The sequence below is a fragment of the Hyla sarda genome, unplaced genomic scaffold, assembly GCF_029499605.1.
Source record: "Hyla sarda isolate aHylSar1 unplaced genomic scaffold, aHylSar1.hap1 scaffold_408, whole genome shotgun sequence".
Taxonomy (NCBI): domain Eukaryota; kingdom Metazoa; phylum Chordata; class Amphibia; order Anura; family Hylidae; genus Hyla; species Hyla sarda.
The window spans coordinates 225,076-244,749 of record NW_026610424.1 but is presented as its reverse complement, the minus strand read 5'-3'; the positions used below and the strand labels follow the sequence as shown (position 1 = coordinate 244,749).

Sequence of the window (19,674 nt, the reverse complement as noted above, 5' to 3'; positions counted from 1 at the left end):
AGATGAGCCACAACTTGGCATTAAACGGCCTGTCAAAAAAAGCTCAGACGAATGTGAGGACAGTCAACATGCATGGAGGCCTTCTATAAGATCAGCGTCCGATCCAAAAAATATCAAAGAGTTCGAAAGCCCGGAGTCACCTGTGGGTTTCATATCGGACTCAAACTCCAGTAGCGAATAGCTTCCTTAAAGTGCTCCTCTCTTAATGTGAGAGGTCTAAAGAGCCCTACGAGAAGGGCTGCTTTGTTTAGTTTTTTAGAGACCTTGGACTGTTCTCTGTTCTTTTTACAAGAATGTGGAATTGAACATAGTCCAAATTATGAGGACCTTTGTCGTAGCTGGACTTTGGGACCATCGGTCTGGTCGGGTGACAATCTGAACAGATCTTCAGGTGTTGGGATCTTGTTTAGAGGTTCAGATGTACAAGTTTTGTCCTTCTTAGAAATTATACCTGGTAGAGCGCTATTAGTTAATATTAAGTACAATGGCTCAGAGATTAAGCTTTTTAACATCTATGCTTCTCCTGAAAAAAATGAGAGAGCCGACTTGATTAATGATATTCAGGCTTTTATCCCAGGTTCAACACCTATTTTAATGGCTGGAGATTTTAATTGTTGTATGAGTGGTGATCATCGTGAGAGTGGAAGTGTGCATGTCAGAGTGGATAAAACAGAGAAACAGATTAAGAGTATGACTGAGGATTTTAACTTTACCGATGTCTGGAGGAGAAAATACCCAGACGACCCTGGTTACACATGGGAAAATAATGTCTGCAAATCCAGGATTGATTTTATTTTTTTATCGGAAAGTTTTAATCTAGTTGAGGTTTCTCTTTTATCGAATATTTTCTCTGATCATAAGTTATTACATGCACATGTCACTTTACCTGGCCTAGAGAAAGGCAGAGGCGTTTGGAAGCTCAACACTACTTTATTAGAGGACATGAAAACAAAAAATGATTTTATTGCTGCTTATAACAAATGGAGATTGCGTCAATCCCAATATAAAAATATTTTGGATTGGTGGGAGGATGTTAAAAAGTGGACTAAACTGTTTTTTATCCGTGTGGGCATCCAAAAGGCTAAGGAGAAAAAGTTATGGTTTAAAATGTTAAACACTAAAATCCAAACATATTATAAACTAAAGCAAGCCGGGCTTGAGATGGATGATGTTATTGCTCAGACAAAGAATGAAATAAAAAATGCCATTAGTCAAAAAGGAAAAGAAATGATTTTTAACAGCAAGGTGCAATGTCTGGAGAATGATGAAAAGTGTTCGAGATTCTTTTTTAAGAAGGTGGTGGGAAAGAAAGAAATGATATCTGTAATAGAAGGGAAGATAACTAATGAAGAGATGTTGCGAGAAGCACAAGTATTTTATCAGGAGCTTTTTAATAAAAAAGATATTGATATTTCCTTTACTAATGATGTTTTAGATACCTTGGATTCAAAACTTGACAAAACTGACCAAGAGAGCCTTTGTGATGAAATCTTTTTACCTGAACTTTTAAGCACTTTTAAGAGTTTTTTAAATGGTAAAACACCTGGTTCGGATGGGTTGCCAGTTGAATTTTATCTGTGTTTTTGGTCCATTTTAAAAGATGATCTTTTAGGTATTTTTAACTGTGCTTTTAAATCTGAGATTTTACCTGCGTCCTGGAGAGATGGTGTTGTTACTCTGATTTTTAAAAAAGGAGACATCTCTAAATTAGAAAATTGGAGGCCTATTACCCTGCTAAATACAGACTATAAGGTTTTAGCAAAAATTTTAGCAAATAGGCTCAAGCAGGTAATTTCTAAGGTTATACGCAGTGACCAAGTATGCGGAGTACCTGGAAGGAAAATAAGTGATCATCTAAACCTTGTAAAAGATGTTTTATGGTATCAGAAACAATGTGATCAGAAATTGGCAATTTTATCCTTGGATTTTCAAAAGGCTTATGACCGTGTTTCTCATGATTTTTTATGGTTGGTTTTAAAGAAAATGAATTTTCCTGATTTTATTGTTGGAAAAATTGCACTTTTATATAAAAACTGTTTTAGTCGTATTTTAATTAACGGTTTTTTATCCCAAGAGGTATGTTTACAGTCTGGGGTGAAACAGGGGTGCCCCCTATCACCCATTCTTTTCATATGTGCAATAGAACCTCTGTTGAATGTTTTGAGAAAAGATAAGCTCATTAGAGGAGTGCCAATCCCTGGAAGTGGAGGACAGAGCGTAAAGACGATAGCATACATGGATGATGTTAATATTCTATGTCCAGATGAACCATCCCTGAAACGTGCTATCAGACAGACAGAATTTTTTTGTGAGGGCTCTGGCTTCAAATTAAATAAAAATAAATGTGATTGCTTTGCAATAGGGAATTGGGGCAATACGGAGGTGAATGTGCAATATGATAAAATCAAAATCTTGGGTGTCATCTTTGACAATGAAAATAATGGAGAGGAAAGCTGGTCCATCGTCAAAGAGAAAGTGCAAAAGAAAATAAGTTTTTGGAAAATGAGGAAATTAACAATAGAAGGAAAAGTACTGATAATGAAAGCTTTGTTGCTACCTATCATGCTATATTTAAGCTTGGTTTTCCCACCGAGTGAACGCACCTTAAAGTTTTTAAACAAGATTTGCTTTCATTTTTTATGGGGGTCTAAAATGGATAAACTCAGGAGAGATGTAATGATGAAGACAAAGAAATTGGGGGGTAAGGATGTGCCTGATTTAAAAAGGTTTTTATATATTCACTTTTTTTCTATGTGTTTTAATGGCTTGCAAAGAAACTGTTATTGGTCTTATTTTTTAAAATATGCTGCAGGTCACATTTTTAGAAAAAGAAAGTGGATAACCTTACCTTTAACGTCCCCAATCTTATTTATTCCCCCAGCGCACTATGTGGTTTTAGAAAAGATTATTCGTATTTATGGCATTGCTAATTTTAGTCAAGAAATTTGTAGTAATGCACGAAAATTAGTTCCTGAAATCAGGAAGATAGAACAGATTTGCTTAATATCTAATTATTCCACTGAGAAATCTCTAAGAGTTTGGAGGATGGTGAATATGGGATTCTTATCTAATGACTTAAAAGATCTGGCCTGGCAGATAGCACATCAATGTTTGCCTACCAGAGAATTCCAACACAGAAGAGGATTGTGTCGTAGTGCAAAGTGCCCGAGAATGGGGTGTCCTAGTGAGGAAACAGTTTTACACCTTTTTTGGAACTGTTTTTACGCCCAAGAGATATGGCATTTGATAGGACCCTTACTAAAATTCATTTCTGATCTTAATTTTTTAAATCATGAAGTTATTTTATATGGATTTTATAATGTTTTATCTGTGGAAAAGTCTCGGGTTTTGTGGATTAGTATAAATTGTATTAAAATTGCACTATGGAAGACGAGGAATATTCTTCTTTTTAAAAGAGACACTATTACCTCTAAAGATTGTGTTCGCCTAGCTCTTAGTGAGATGTATGTTTTCTATTTATTGGATAAAAAAAGATTAGGTCACAAAGTGGCTAAAAGTCTTTGGAATCTACATCTGTGGAATATGCTTTTAGCAGACTAAGTATAATCTGGACTGCGTAAGGTCTTTTAGTCTAAGAATATTATATCTAAAAGTAAAAAATCTGTTCTTATCAGTTTAATATCTGATACGTCCCCTATCTGGGGACCATATATTAAATGGATTTTTGAGAACGGGGGCCGATTTCGAAGCTTGCTTCCGTCGCCCTATGCATTGACCCGATATGGCAGTATCTTCGGGTACAGTGCACCACCCCCTTACAGGGTTAAAAAGAAAGATTCCTACTTTCATTGCTACCTGCTTGCTGGCTAGCCAGCTAGCCAGCCCTGTGGGCCTTGCTGCTGCTGCAGCCAAAAAACAAAAGGTGGTGCTGCTGCTGCTTCTGCTGCTTCTGCTTCTGCTTGTGTCTGGCCCCTGTTGGAGCGTCCAGGCACAGGACTTCTGCTGCTGCTGACTAAATGGCCTCCTTAATTGGATCATTTGAGTAGCCAGCACACCTGTGCAGGTAGGGCATGACATGATAGGCAGCTGCCTTGATAGCGGGTGGGTGCTGAATGTTCCTAATTGACAAAATAAGATTAATGCTTATGAAGAAATATAAAATCTCATCCCTTCCCCAATATCGCGCCACACCCCTACCCCTTAATTCCCTGGTTGAACGTGATGGACATATGTCTTTTTTCGACCGTACTAACTATGTAACTATGTAACATAACATGGGGGGGGGGGGGGGGGGGTCTCCTGGCTGTTCACACAGGTGTGTCATTGCTGTACATTGACCATGCATTGCTTCTGTGGTATTGCAAAGGCAAAGACAAATGCTTCCAGCCATCCATTGCACTAATGGATTGGTCATCAGCTGGCTGTCTATGTCCCGCATCAATATAGACCAAAGTACAGAGGGTTAGGCTATGCTATTGTGCACCTACCTGATGCATCAGAAGGTGCGAGGCCCTTGCTAAATTCTGTGCACAGACTTTGAGATCTATGCTTTAGACTGTATCTAAACCTGCTCCAACATGGACTGACATTCTGGCCTACTTTCAGCCGATGCGACTTGTCTGTCGCTGAACAGTCGCTTTTTATGTATTCAGCACCTATGTATAATGTTGTAAAAATGCTCTAGAAGCTAAAGTCGCAGAAATGTCACACATATTTGGCCTGCAACTTTCTGTGCGACAAATTCAGACAGGAAAAATCAGTATAAATCCTTAGAAAATTATCCCCCAGTGTCTCCATCTGCTGGCGGTATTGAATAAGCATTGCTGCACTGATGGGGTATGCATTAGACGAAAAAAAAGAAGAAAAAGAAGAATAATACGCCCAGAAAAGAGGCGAAAAGGAGAAAAACGTAAAAAAACGTGAAAAAAAAGTAAGAGGAAGAGAAGGGAAAAAAAGGTGGAAATGGGTTTAAAAGTGATTTCGGCGGAGAAATATATATATATATATATATATATATATATATATATGCGCACACACACACATAGATATAAACGTATTCTCCGTTGAGATATTGCAGCCGCTGCTGTGTCCAGGCCCAGGAGCCTTAGCACTGTGCTGTGATGTCACTCAATACCACTGACATCACTAGGTGTAAACAACATCTCTCCTTTGCTGTGTATGTGACTATGGAGCTGTTTGGTGATGTCGTCTATTACGGCCTTCATAGAAGCAACAGGAGATTGTTGCATCCATCTTGAACCCTCAGAACTACAGTGCTATGATGTCACTCACTTCCACAGGCCTTGCAGAGTGTAAACAACAACAACCCAGCTTTGTTGTGTATGTAACCAAAGGGATTTGTGATGTCACCTAGAACCTTCACAGCAGCGACAGCTTTATGAGGAGCATCAGCACTGCTCTGCCTGAGCAGAACCATCACCGCCATAGGTTGTCAAATAACCCGGATTTAACCCACACAGGTAAGTCCAATGGGGTGCAGGCATGTCCTCTATGCTTACAGCTTCCCGTGGGTGTTGGTTTGATACCGTTTGGGGACAGCCAAGGAGGCATCTGCAGGCAACAAAGGTAGGTGTGTGCTTGTGTGTGTGTTTCCTATGCAGATCCTAAGCCCAGTGTCACATGCAAGTAGGAGGAGTAAGAAGGGTTCCTGGCAAATCCGGGTTATGGATTGCATTTAAAAAGGCCCCGTGGGAGTGCAATGGGCCCCTGTCTTGCTGCTTAGCAATAATGGTATGGGTTTAGGTTCTGCTGTGTGTACTGGTGGTTGACTGCCCCCCAGCCCAGAGTGTGCATGGAAAATTGTCTGGCAGCCTCCCTGACAGCAAGCAGTGATAGTGCCCATGAAGGGGACCTTGTTGGGCCCGCCCCTTTCACGGTTATCGCTTCTCGGCCTTTTGGCTAGATCAAGTGTCTGGTCAGGAGGATCCTGGGAGTTTGTCCTACCTTTTCCAAGGGGGGCTGCTACGAGGAACCGAAAAGGCGATCGACAAGATGGGTGTTCGCATCCGTTACCTTACATCCGGTGAAACGCGGATTCGTTTTTCCTTTCGCTTTGATGTTGATGAAGACAAGCAAGAACTCGTCCAACTTTCTTATTTTGTGAAAGAAACTCTCTACAAGCTTCTTGGGGTGAAGAAAGAGAACATCGTCTGTCTCAGAGATCCTCGGAAGGGCAGCTTCATCCTAACTCTGGACTCTGCTTATGCATGCCAGAATCTTTTTGAGAAGCTGAAAAGCAATCAAGACCTTGCTGAGCTTGATGGGATCACGGTCACAGTGTTGTATACTGGAGGCGATATTCCTCTAGTTGTGTGTATGCACAATCCCTTTGTGACTGTGTCCCATATTGAGCTCTTTTTGGGGAAATACTGCAGTTCTGTTAAGTATTCCCATAAGGTGATGAATTCAGAAGACCTATGGACGGGGAAACATAAGTTTTTTGTGAAAATGAAGGAGGATGCTACTGGCATTGGAGGGTTGTGTCATCCACCCTCCAACTTTTCTATCGGTCGGGATAAGGGCTATTTGTTTTATCCCGAGATGCCTACTTTTTGTAGGAAATGTAAGAAATTCGGACATACTATGGAAGTTTGCACGGACACTACAGTTCGCTGTGGTCGGTGCAATCAAGAAGGCCATGTTTCTAAGGACTGTGCTAAAATCGTCTGCAACATTTGTGGTGAAGAAGGCCATGCCTTTAAAGATTGCAGTCTCCGTTCCAGTGTAGCTATATCGTGGGCTGACCGTGTAGCGGGGAGAGTGGGTGTAGTGCAAGCTGAAGTACCACCTGCGAAAGCACCCCAGCGGTCTGAGGCGCCTTCAGAAAAGCCGGCTGTAACTTCTCATGTCGTGGCGGAGCTTATGGACCTTTCTGCTGTGCCTGAGACAGAGGGGAGACCTTCTGTGGAGGGTTCTGGTGGTGGAGGGTCACTAGTGAGCAGTGAAGCCATGGAGGTTGGCGTGAAGGAGATCAAGCGGAAGAAGGAACTTGGAGATGAGCCACAACTTGGCATTAAACGGCCTGTCAAAAAAAGCTCAGACGAATGTGAGGACAGTCAACATGCATGGAGGCCTTCTATAAGATCAGCGTCCGATCCAAAAAATATCAAAGAGTTCGAAAGCCCGGAGTCACCTGTGGGTTTCATATCGGACTCAAACTCCAGTAGCGAATAGCTTCCTTAAAGTGCTCCTCTCTTAATGTGAGAGGTCTAAAGAGCCCTACGAGAAGGGCTGCTTTGTTTAGTTTTTTAGAGACCTTGGACTGTTCTCTGTTCTTTTTACAAGAATGTGGAATTGAACATAGTCCAAATTATGAGGACCTTTGTCGTAGCTGGACTTTGGGACCATCGGTCTGGTCGGGTGACAATCTGAACAGATCTTCAGGTGTTGGGATCTTGTTTAGAGGTTCAGATGTACAAGTTTTGTCCTTCTTAGAAATTATACCTGGTAGAGCGCTATTAGTTAATATTAAGTACAATGGCTCAGAGATTAAGCTTTTTAACATCTATGCTTCTCCTGAAAAAAATGAGAGAGCCGACTTGATTAATGATATTCAGGCTTTTATCCCAGGTTCAACACCTATTTTAATGGCTGGAGATTTTAATTGTTGTATGAGTGGTGATCATCGTGAGAGTGGAAGTGTGCATGTCAGAGTGGATAAAACAGAGAAACAGATTAAGAGTATGACTGAGGATTTTAACTTTACCGATGTCTGGAGGAGAAAATACCCAGACGACCCTGGTTACACATGGGAAAATAATGTCTGCAAATCCAGGATTGATTTTATTTTTTTATCGGAAAGTTTTAATCTAGTTGAGGTTTCTCTTTTATCGAATATTTTCTCTGATCATAAGTTATTACATGCACATGTCACTTTACCTGGCCTAGAGAAAGGCAGAGGCGTTTGGAAGCTCAACACTACTTTATTAGAGGACATGAAAACAAAAAATGATTTTATTGCTGCTTATAACAAATGGAGATTGCGTCAATCCCAATATAAAAATATTTTGGATTGGTGGGAGGATGTTAAAAAGTGGACTAAACTGTTTTTTATCCGTGTGGGCATCCAAAAGGCTAAGGAGAAAAAGTTATGGTTTAAAATGTTAAACACTAAAATCCAAACATATTATAAACTAAAGCAAGCCGGGCTTGAGATGGATGATGTTATTGCTCAGACAAAGAATGAAATAAAAAATGCCATTAGTCAAAAAGGAAAAGAAATGATTTTTAACAGCAAGGTGCAATGTCTGGAGAATGATGAAAAGTGTTCGAGATTCTTTTTTAAGAAGGTGGTGGGAAAGAAAGAAATGATATCTGTAATAGAAGGGAAGATAACTAATGAAGAGATGTTGCGAGAAGCACAAGTATTTTATCAGGAGCTTTTTAATAAAAAAGATATTGATATTTCCTTTACTAATGATGTTTTAGATACCTTGGATTCAAAACTTGACAAAACTGACCAAGAGAGCCTTTGTGATGAAATCTTTTTACCTGAACTTTTAAGCACTTTTAAGAGTTTTTTAAATGGTAAAACACCTGGTTCGGATGGGTTGCCAGTTGAATTTTATCTGTGTTTTTGGTCCATTTTAAAAGATGATCTTTTAGGTATTTTTAACTGTGCTTTTAAATCTGAGATTTTACCTGCGTCCTGGAGAGATGGTGTTGTTACTCTGATTTTTAAAAAAGGAGACATCTCTAAATTAGAAAATTGGAGGCCTATTACCCTGCTAAATACAGACTATAAGGTTTTAGCAAAAATTTTAGCAAATAGGCTCAAGCAGGTAATTTCTAAGGTTATACACAGTGACCAAGTATGCGGAGTACCTGGAAGGAAAATAAGTGATCATCTAAACCTTGTAAAAGATGTTTTATGGTATCAGAAACAATGTGATCAGAAATTGGCAATTTTATCCTTGGATTTTCAAAAGGCTTATGACCGTGTTTCTCATGATTTTTTATGGTTGGTTTTAAAGAAAATGAATTTTCCTGATTTTATTGTTGGAAAAATTGCACTTTTATATAAAAACTGTTTTAGTCGTATTTTAATTAACGGTTTTTTATCCCAAGAGGTATGTTTACAGTCTGGGGTGAAACAGGGGTGCCCCCTATCACCCATTCTTTTCATATGTGCAATAGAACCTCTGTTGAATGTTTTGAGAAAAGATAAGCTCATTAGAGGAGTGCCAATCCCTGGAAGTGGAGGACAGAGCGTAAAGACGATAGCATACATGGATGATGTTAATATTCTATGTCCAGATGAACCATCCCTGAAACGTGCTATCAGACAGACAGAATTTTTTTGTGAGGGCTCTGGCTTCAAATTAAATAAAAATAAATGTGATTGCTTTGCAATAGGGAATTGGGGCAATACGGAGGTGAATGTGCAATATGATAAAATCAAAATCTTGGGTGTCATCTTTGACAATGAAAATAATGGAGAGGAAAGCTGGTCCATCGTCAAAGAGAAAGTGCAAAAGAAAATAAGTTTTTGGAAAATGAGGAAATTAACAATAGAAGGAAAAGTACTGATAATGAAAGCTTTGTTGCTACCTATCATGCTATATTTAAGCTTGGTTTTCCCACCGAGTGAACGCACCTTAAAGTTTTTAAACAAGATTTGCTTTCATTTTTTATGGGGGTCTAAAATGGATAAACTCAGGAGAGATGTAATGATGAAGACAAAGAAATTGGGGGGTAAGGATGTGCCTGATTTAAAAAGGTTTTTATATATTCACTTTTTTTCTATGTGTTTTAATGGCTTGCAAAGAAACTGTTATTGGTCTTATTTTTTAAAATATGCTGCAGGTCACATTTTTAGAAAAAGAAAGTGGATAACCTTACCTTTAACGTCCCCAATCTTATTTATTCCCCCAGCGCACTATGTGGTTTTAGAAAAGATTATTCGTATTTATGGCATTGCTAATTTTAGTCAAGAAATTTGTAGTAATGCACGAAAATTAGTTCCTGAAATCAGGAAGATAGAACAGATTTGCTTAATATCTAATTATTCCACTGAGAAATCTCTAAGAGTTTGGAGGATGGTGAATATGGGATTCTTATCTAATGACTTAAAAGATCTGGCCTGGCAGATAGCACATCAATGTTTGCCTACCAGAGAATTCCAACACAGAAGAGGATTGTGTCGTAGTGCAAAGTGCCCGAGAATGGGGTGTCCTAGTGAGGAAACAGTTTTACACCTTTTTTGGAACTGTTTTTACGCCCAAGAGATATGGCATTTGATAGGACCCTTACTAAAATTCATTTCTGATCTTAATTTTTTAAATCATGAAGTTATTTTATATGGATTTTATAATGTTTTATCTGTGGAAAAGTCTCGGGTTTTGTGGATTAGTATAAATTGTATTAAAATTGCACTATGGAAGACGAGGAATATTCTTCTTTTTAAAAGAGACACTATTACCTCTAAAGATTGTGTTCGCCTAGCTCTTAGTGAGATGTATGTTTTCTATTTATTGGATAAAAAAAGATTAGGTCACAAAGTGGCTAAAAGTCTTTGGAATCTACATCTGTGGAATATGCTTTTAGCAGACTAAGTATAATCTGGACTGCGTAAGGTCTTTTAGTCTAAGAATATTATATCTAAAAGTAAAAAATCTGTTCTTATCAGTTTAATATCTGATACGTCCCCTATCTGGGGACCATATATTAAATGGATTTTTGAGAACGGGGGCCGATTTCGAAGCTTGCTTCCGTCGCCCTATGCATTGACCCGATATGGCAGTATCTTCGGGTACAGTGCACCACCCCCTTACAGGGTTAAAAAGAAAGATTCCTACTTTCATTGCTACCTGCTTGCTGGCTAGCCAGCTAGCCAGCCCTGTGGGCCTTGCTGCTGCTGCAGCCAAAAAACAAAAGGTGGTGCTGCTGCTGCTTCTGCTGCTTCTGCTTCTGCTTGTGTCTGGCCCCTGTTGGAGCGTCCAGGCACAGGACTTCTGCTGCTGCTGACTAAATGGCCTCCTTAATTGGATCATTTGAGTAGCCAGCACACCTGTGCAGGTAGGGCATGACATGATAGGCAGCTGCCTTGATAGCGGGTGGGTGCTGAATGTTCCTAATTGACAAAATAAGATTAATGCTTATGAAGAAATATAAAATCTCATCCCTTCCCCAATATCGCGCCACACCCCTACCCCTTAATTCCCTGGTTGAACGTGATGGACATATGTCTTTTTTCGACCGTACTAACTATGTAACTATGTAACATAACATGGGGGGGGGGGGGGGGGTCTCCTGGCTGTTCACACAGGTGTGTCATTGCTGTACATTGACCATGCATTGCTTCTGTGGTATTGCAAAGGCAAAGACAAATGCTTCCAGCCATCCATTGCACTAATGGATTGGTCATCAGCTGGCTGTCTATGTCCCGCATCAATATAGACCAAAGTACAGAGGGTTAGGCTATGCTATTGTGCACCTACCTGATGCATCAGAAGGTGCGAGGCCCTTGCTAAATTCTGTGCACAGACTTTGAGATCTATGCTTTAGACTGTATCTAAACCTGCTCCAACATGGACTGACATTCTGGCCTACTTTCAGCCGATGCGACTTGTCTGTCGCTGAACAGTCGCTTTTTATGTATTCAGCACCTATGTATAATGTTGTAAAAATGCTCTAGAAGCTAAAGTCGCAGAAATGTCACACATATTTGGCCTGCAACTTTCTGTGCGACAAATTCAGACAGGAAAAATCAGTATAAATCCTTAGAAAATTATCCCCCAGTGTCTCCATCTGCTGGCGGTATTGAATAAGCATTGCTGCACTGATGGGGTATGCATTAGACGAAAAAAAAGAAGAAAAAGAAGAATAATACGCCCAGAAAAGAGGCGAAAAGGAGAAAAACGTAAAAAAACGTGAAAAAAAAGTAAGAGGAAGAGAAGGGAAAAAAAGGTGGAAATGGGTTTAAAAGTGATTTCGGCGGAGAAATATATATATATATATATATATATATATATATATATATATATATATGCGCACACACCCACATAGATATAAACGTATTCTCCGTTGAGATATTGCAGCCGCTGCTGTGTCCAGGCCCAGGAGCCTTAGCACTGTGCTGTGATGTCACTCAATACCACTGACATCACTAGGTGTAAACAACATCTCTCCTTTGCTGTGTATGTGACTATGGAGCTGTTTGGTGATGTCGTCTATTACGGCCTTCATAGAAGCAACAGGAGATTGTTGCATCCATCTTGAACCCTCAGAACTACAGTGCTATGATGTCACTCACTTCCACAGGCCTTGCAGAGTGTAAACAACAACAACCCAGCTTTGTTGTGTATGTAACCAAAGGGATTTGTGATGTCACCTAGAACCTTCACAGCAGCGACAGCTTTATGAGGAGCATCAGCACTGGTCTGCCTGAGCAGAACCATCACCGCCATAGGTTGTCAAATAACCCGGATTTAACCCACACAGGTAAGTCCAATGGGGTGCAGGCATGTCCTCTATGCTTACAGCTTCCCGTGGGTGTTGGTTTGATACCGTTTGGGGACAGCCAAGGAGGCATCTGCAGGCAACAAAGGTAGGTGTGTGCTTGTGTGTGTGTTTCCTATGCAGATCCTAAGCCCAGTGTCACATGCAAGTAGGAGGAGTAAGAAGGGTTCCTGGCAAATCCGGGTTATGGATTGCATTTAAAAAGGCCCCGTGGGAGTGCAATGGGCCCCTGTCTTGCTGCTTAGCAATAATGGTATGGGTTTAGGTTCTGCTGTGTGTACTGGTGGTTGACTGCCCCCCAGCCCAGAGTGTGCATGGAAAATTGTCTGGCAGCCTCCCTGACAGCAAGCAGTGATAGTGCCCATGAAGGGGACCTTGTTGGGCCCGCCCCTTTCACGGTTATCGCTTCTCGGCCTTTTGGCTAAGATCAAGTGTAGTATCTGTTCTTATCAGTTTAATATCTGATACGTCCCCTATCTGGGGACCATATATTAAATGGATTTTTGAGAACGGGGGCCGATTTCGAAGCTTGCTTCCGTCGCCCTATGCATTGACCCGATATGGCAGTATCTTCGGGTACAGTGCACCACCCCCTTACAGGGTTAAAAAGAAAGATTCCTACTTTCATTGCTACCTGCTTGCTGGCTAGCCAGCTAGCCAGCCCTGTGGGCCTTGCTGCTGCTGCAGCCAAAAAACAAAAGGTGGTGCTGCTGCTGCTTCTGCTGCTTCTGCTTCTGCTTGTGTCTGGCCCCTGTTGGAGCGTCCAGGCACAGGACTTCTGCTGCTGCTGACTAAATGGCCTCCTTAATTGGATCATTTGAGTAGCCAGCACACCTGTGCAGGTAGGGCATGACATGATAGGCAGCTGCCTTGATAGCGGGTGGGTGCTGAATGTTCCTAATTGACAAAATAAGATTAATGCTTATGAAGAAATATAAAATCTCATCCCTTCCCCAATATCGCGCCACACCCCTACCCCTTAATTCCCTGGTTGAACGTGATGGACATATGTCTTTTTTCGACCGTACTAACTATGTAACTATGTAACATAACATGGGGGGGGGGGGGTCTCCTGGCTGTTCACACAGGTGTGTCATTGCTGTACATTGACCATGCATTGCTTCTGTGGTATTGCAAAGGCAAAGACAAATGCTTCCAGCCATCCATTGCACTAATGGATTGGTCATCAGCTGGCTGTCTATGTCCCGCATCAATATAGACCAAAGTACAGAGGGTTAGGCTATGCTATTGTGCACCTACCTGATGCATCAGAAGGTGCGAGGCCCTTGCTAAATTCTGTGCACAGACTTTGAGATCTATGCTTTAGACTGTATCTAAACCTGCTCCAACATGGACTGACATTCTGGCCTACTTTCAGCCGATGCGACTTGTCTGTCGCTGAACAGTCGCTTTTTATGTATTCAGCACCTATGTATAATGTTGTAAAAATGCTCTAGAAGCTAAAGTCGCAGAAATGTCACACATATTTGGCCTGCAACTTTCTGTGCGACAAATTCAGACAGGAAAAATCAGTATAAATCCTTAGAAAATTATCCCCCAGTGTCTCCATCTGCTGGCGGTATTGAATAAGCATTGCTGCACTGATGGGGTATGCATTAGACGAAAAAAAAGAAGAAAAAGAAGAATAATACGCCCAGAAAAGAGGCGAAAAGGAGAAAAACGTAAAAAAACGTGAAAAAAAAGTAAGAGGAAGAGAAGGGAAAAAAAGGTGGAAATGGGTTTAAAAGTGATTTCGGCGGAGAAATATATATATATATATATATATATATATATATATATATGCGCACACACACACATAGATATAAACGTATTCTCCGTTGAGATATTGCAGCCGCTGCTGTGTCCAGGCCCAGGAGCCTTAGCACTGTGCTGTGATGTCACTCAATACCACTGACATCACTAGGTGTAAACAACATCTCTCCTTTGCTGTGTATGTGACTATGGAGCTGTTTGGTGATGTCGTCTATTACGGCCTTCATAGAAGCAACAGGAGATTGTTGCATCCATCTTGAACCCTCAGAACTACAGTGCTATGATGTCACTCACTTCCACAGGCCTTGCAGAGTGTAAACAACAACAACCCAGCTTTGTTGTGTATGTAACCAAAGGGATTTGTGATGTCACCTAGAACCTTCACAGCAGCGACAGCTTTATGAGGAGCATCAGCACTGCTCTGCCTGAGCAGAACCATCACCGCCATAGGTTGTCAAATAACCCGGATTTAACCCACACAGGTAAGTCCAATGGGGTGCAGGCATGTCCTCTATGCTTACAGCTTCCCGTGGGTGTTGGTTTGATACCGTTTGGGGACAGCCAAGGAGGCATCTGCAGGCAACAAAGGTAGGTGTGTGCTTGTGTGTGTGTTTCCTATGCAGATCCTAAGCCCAGTGTCACATGCAAGTAGGAGGAGTAAGAAGGGTTCCTGGCAAATCCGGGTTATGGATTGCATTTAAAAAGGCCCCGTGGGAGTGCAATGGGCCCCTGTCTTGCTGCTTAGCAATAATGGTATGGGTTTAGGTTCTGCTGTGTGTACTGGTGGTTGACTGCCCCCCAGCCCAGAGTGTGCATGGAAAATTGTCTGGCAGCCTCCCTGACAGCAAGCAGTGATAGTGCCCATGAAGGGGACCTTGTTGGGCCCGCCCCTTTCACGGTTATCGCTTCTCGGCCTTTTGGCTAAGATCAAGTGTAGTATCTGTTCTTATCAGTTTAATATCTGATACGTCCCCTATCTGGGGACCATATATTAAATGGATTTTTGAGAACGGGGGCCGATTTCGAAGCTTGCTTCCGTCGCCCTATGCATTGACCCGATATGGCAGTATCTTCGGGTACAGTGCACCACCCCCTTACAGGGTTAAAAAGAAAGATTCCTACTTTCATTGCTACCTGCTTGCTGGCTAGCCAGCTAGCCAGCCCTGTGGGCCTTGCTGCTGCTGCAGCCAAAAAACAAAAGGTGGTGCTGCTGCTGCTTCTGCTGCTTCTGCTTCTGCTTGTGTCTGGCCCCTGTTGGAGCGTCCAGGCACAGGACTTCTGCTGCTGCTGACTAAATGGCCTCCTTAATTGGATCATTTGAGTAGCCAGCACACCTGTGCAGGTAGGGCATGACATGATAGGCAGCTGCCTTGATAGCGGGTGGGTGCTGAATGTTCCTAATTGACAAAATAAGATTAATGCTTATGAAGAAATATAAAATCTCATCCCTTCCCCAATATCGCGCCACACCCCTACCCCTTAATTCCCTGGTTGAACGTGATGGACATATGTCTTTTTTCGACCGTACTAACTATGTAACTATGTAACATAACATGGGGGGGGGGGGGGGGTCTCCTGGCTGTTCACACAGGTGTGTCATTGCTGTACATTGACCATGCATTGCTTCTGTGGTATTGCAAAGGCAAAGACAAATGCTTCCAGCCATCCATTGCACTAATGGATTGGTCATCAGCTGGCTGTCTATGTCCCGCATCAATATAGACCAAAGTACAGAGGGTTAGGCTATGCTATTGTGCACCTACCTGATGCATCAGAAGGTGCGAGGCCCTTGCTAAATTCTGTGCACAGACTTTGAGATCTATGCTTTAGACTGTATCTAAACCTGCTCCAACATGGACTGACATTCTGGCCTACTTTCAGCCGATGCGACTTGTCTGTCGCTGAACAGTCGCTTTTTATGTATTCAGCACCTATGTATAATGTTGTAAAAATGCTCTAGAAGCTAAAGTCGCAGAAATGTCACACATATTTGGCCTGCAACTTTCTGTGCGACAAATTCAGACAGGAAAAATCAGTATAAATCCTTAGAAAATTATCCCCCAGTGTCTCCATCTGCTGGCGGTATTGAATAAGCATTGCTGCACTGATGGGGTATGCATTAGACGAAAAAAAAGAAGAAAAAGAAGAATAATACGCCCAGAAAAGAGACGAAAAGGAGAAAAACGTAAAAAAACGTGAAAAAAAAGTAAGAGGAAGAGAAGGGAAAAAAAGGTGGAAATGGGTTTAAAAGTGATTTCGGCGGAGAAATATATATATATATATATATATATATATATATATGCGCACACACACACATAGATATAAACGTATTCTCCGTTGAGATATTGCAGCCGCTGCTGTGTCCAGGCCCAGGAGCCTTAGCACTGTGCTGTGATGTCACTCAATACCACTGACATCACTAGGTGTAAACAACATCTCTCCTTTGCTGTGTATGTGACTATGGAGCTGTTTGGTGATGTCGTCTATTACGGCCTTCATAAAAGCAACAGGAGATTGTTGCATCCATCTTGAACCCTCAGAACTACAGTGCTATGATGTCACTCACTTCCACAGGCCTTGCAGAGTGTAAACAACAACAACCCAGCTTTGTTGTGTATGTAACCAAAGGGATTTGTGATGTCACCTAGAACCTTCACAGCAGCGACAGCTTTATGAGGAGCATCAGCACTGCTCTGCCTGAGCAGAACCATCACCGCCATAGGTTGTCAAATAACCCGGATTTAACCCACACAGGTAAGTCCAATGGGGTGCAGGCATGTCCTCTATGCTTACAGCTTCCCGTGGGTGTTGGTTTGATACCGTTTGGGGACAGCCAAGGAGGCATCTGCAGGCAACAAAGGTAGGTGTGTGCTTGTGTGTGTGTTTCCTATGCAGATCCTAAGCCCAGTGTCACATGCAAGTAGGAGGAGTAAGAAGGGTTCCTGGCAAATCCGGGTTATGGATTGCATTTAAAAAGGCCCCGTGGGAGTGCAATGGGCCCCTGTCTTGCTGCTTAGCAATAATGGTATGGGTTTAGGTTCTGCTGTGTGTACTGGTGGTTGACTGCCCCCCAGCCCAGAGTGTGCATGGAAAATTGTCTGGCAGCCTCCCTGACAGCAAGCAGTGATAGTGCCCATGAAGGGGACCTTGTTGGGCCCGCCCCTTTCACGGTTATCGCTTCTCGGCCTTTTGGCTAGATCAAGTGTCTGGTCAGGAGGATCCTGGGAGTTTGTCCTACCTTTTCCAAGGGGGGCTGCTACGAGGAACCGAAAAGGCGATCGACAAGATGGGTGTTCGCATCCGTTACCTTACATCCGGTGAAACGCGGATTCGTTTTTCCTTTCGCTTTGATGTTGATGAAGACAAGCAAGAACTCGTCCAACTTTCTTATTTTGTGAAAGAAACTCTCTACAAGCTTCTTGGGGTGAAGAAAGAGAACATCGTCTGTCTCAGAGATCCTCGGAAGGGCAGCTTCATCCTAACTCTGGACTCTGCTTATGCATGCCAGAATCTTTTTGAGAAGCTGAAAAGCAATCAAGACCTTGCTGAGCTTGATGGGATCACGGTCACAGTGTTGTATACTGGAGGCGATATTCCTCTAGTTGTGTGTATGCACAATCCCTTTGTGACTGTGTCCCATATTGAGCTCTTTTTGGGGAAATACTGCAGTTCTGTTAAGTATTCCCATAAGGTGATGAATTCAGAAGACCTATGGACGGGGAAACATAAGTTTTTTGTGAAAATGAAGGAGGATGCTACTGGCATTGGAGGGTTGTGTCATCCACCCTCCAACTTTTCTATCGGTCGGGATAAGGGCTATTTGTTTTATCCCGAGATGCCTACTTTTTGTAGGAAATGTAAGAAATTCGGACATACTATGGAAGTTTGCACGGACACTACAGTTCGCTGTGGTCGGTGCAATCAAGAAGGCCATGTTTCTAAGGACTGTGCTAAAATCGTCTGCAACATTTGTGGTGAAGAAGGCCATGCCTTTAAAGATTGCAGTCTCCGTTCCAGTGTAGCTAGATCGTGGGCTGACCGTGTAGCGGGGAGAGTGGGTGTAGTGCAAGCTGAAGTACCACCTGCGAAAGCACCCCAGCGGTCTGAGGCGCCTTCAGAAAAGCCGGCTGTAACTTCTCATGTCGTGGCGGAGCTTATGGACCTTTCTGCTGTGCCTGAGACAGAGGGGAGACCTTCTGTGGAGGGTTCTGGTGGTGGAGGGTCACTAGTGAGCAGTGAAGCCATGGAGGTTGGCGTGAAGGAGATCAAGCGGAAGAAGGAACTTGGAGATGAGCCACAACTTGGCATTAAACGGCCTGTCAAAAAAAGCTCAGACGAATGTGAGGACAGTCAACATGCATGGAGGCCTTCTATAAGATCAGCGTCCGATCCAAAAAATATCAAAGAGTTCGAAAGCCCGGAGTCACCTGTGGGTTTCATATCGGACTCAAACTCCAGTAGCGAATAGCTTCCTTAAAGTGCTCCTCTCTTAATGTGAGAGGTCTAAAGAGCCCTACGAGAAGGGCTGCTTTGTTTAGTTTTTTAGAGACCTTGGACTGTTCTCTGTTCTTTTTACAAGAATGTGGAATTGAACATAGTCCAAATTATGAGGACCTTTGTCGTAGCTGGACTTTGGGACCATCGGTCTGGTCGGGTGACAATCTGAACAGATCTTCAGGTGTTGGGATCTTGTTTAGAGGTTCAGATGTACAAGTTTTGTCCTTCTTAGAAATTATACCTGGTAGAGCGCTATTAGTTAATATTAAGTACAATGGCTCAGAGATTAAGCTTTTTAACATCTATGCTTCTCCTGAAAAAAATGAGAGAGCCGACTTGATTAATGATATTCAGGCTTTTATCCCAGGTTCAACACCTATTTTAATGGCTGGAGATTTTAATTGTTGTATGAGTGGTGATCATCGTGAGAGTGGAAGTGTGCATGTCAGAGTGGATAAAACAGAGAAACAGATTAAGAGTATGACTGAGGATTTTAACTTTACCGATGTCTGGAGGAGAAAATACCCAGACGACCCTGGTTACACATGGGAAAATAATGTCTGCAAATCCAGGATTGATTTTATTTTTTTATCGGAAAGTTTTAATCTAGTTGAGGTTTCTCTTTTATCGAATATTTTCTCTGATCATAAGTTATTACATGCACATGTCACTTTACCTGGCCTAGAGAAAGGCAGAGGCGTTTGGAAGCTCAACACTACTTTATTAGAGGACATGAAAACAAAAAATGATTTTATTGCTGCTTATAACAAATGGAGATTGCGTCAATCCCAATATAAAAATATTTTGGATTGGTGGGAGGATGTTAAAAAGTGGACTAAACTGTTTTTTATCCGTGTGGGCATCCAAAAGGCTAAGGAGAAAAAGTTATGGTTTAAAATGTTAAACACTAAAATCCAAACATATTATAAACTAAAGCAAGCCGGGCTTGAGATGGATGATGTT

General features: G+C 42.0%; 2 non-coding genes and 2 pseudogenes across 2 annotated transcripts; all 4 read left to right on the top strand.

Annotated features, from left to right (window-relative positions):
- Positions 1-3,598: 3,598 nt before the first annotated feature.
- On the top strand, positions 3,599-3,774 carry LOC130333403 (U2 spliceosomal RNA; annotated as a pseudogene).
- Positions 3,775-10,572: 6,798 nt separating this feature from the next.
- On the top strand, positions 10,573-10,748 carry LOC130333402 (U2 spliceosomal RNA; annotated as a pseudogene).
- Positions 10,749-12,842: 2,094 nt separating this feature from the next.
- Positions 12,843-13,033, top strand: LOC130333473 (U2 spliceosomal RNA). Its single transcript, XR_008875651.1, has one exon. It is a non-coding gene; the product is annotated as a U2 spliceosomal RNA (small nuclear RNA).
- A 2,082-nt stretch (positions 13,034-15,115) lies between these two features.
- On the top strand, positions 15,116-15,306 carry LOC130333472 (U2 spliceosomal RNA). The gene has a single exon (XR_008875650.1). It is a non-coding gene; the product is annotated as a U2 spliceosomal RNA (small nuclear RNA).
- Positions 15,307-19,674: the final 4,368 nt, after the last annotated feature.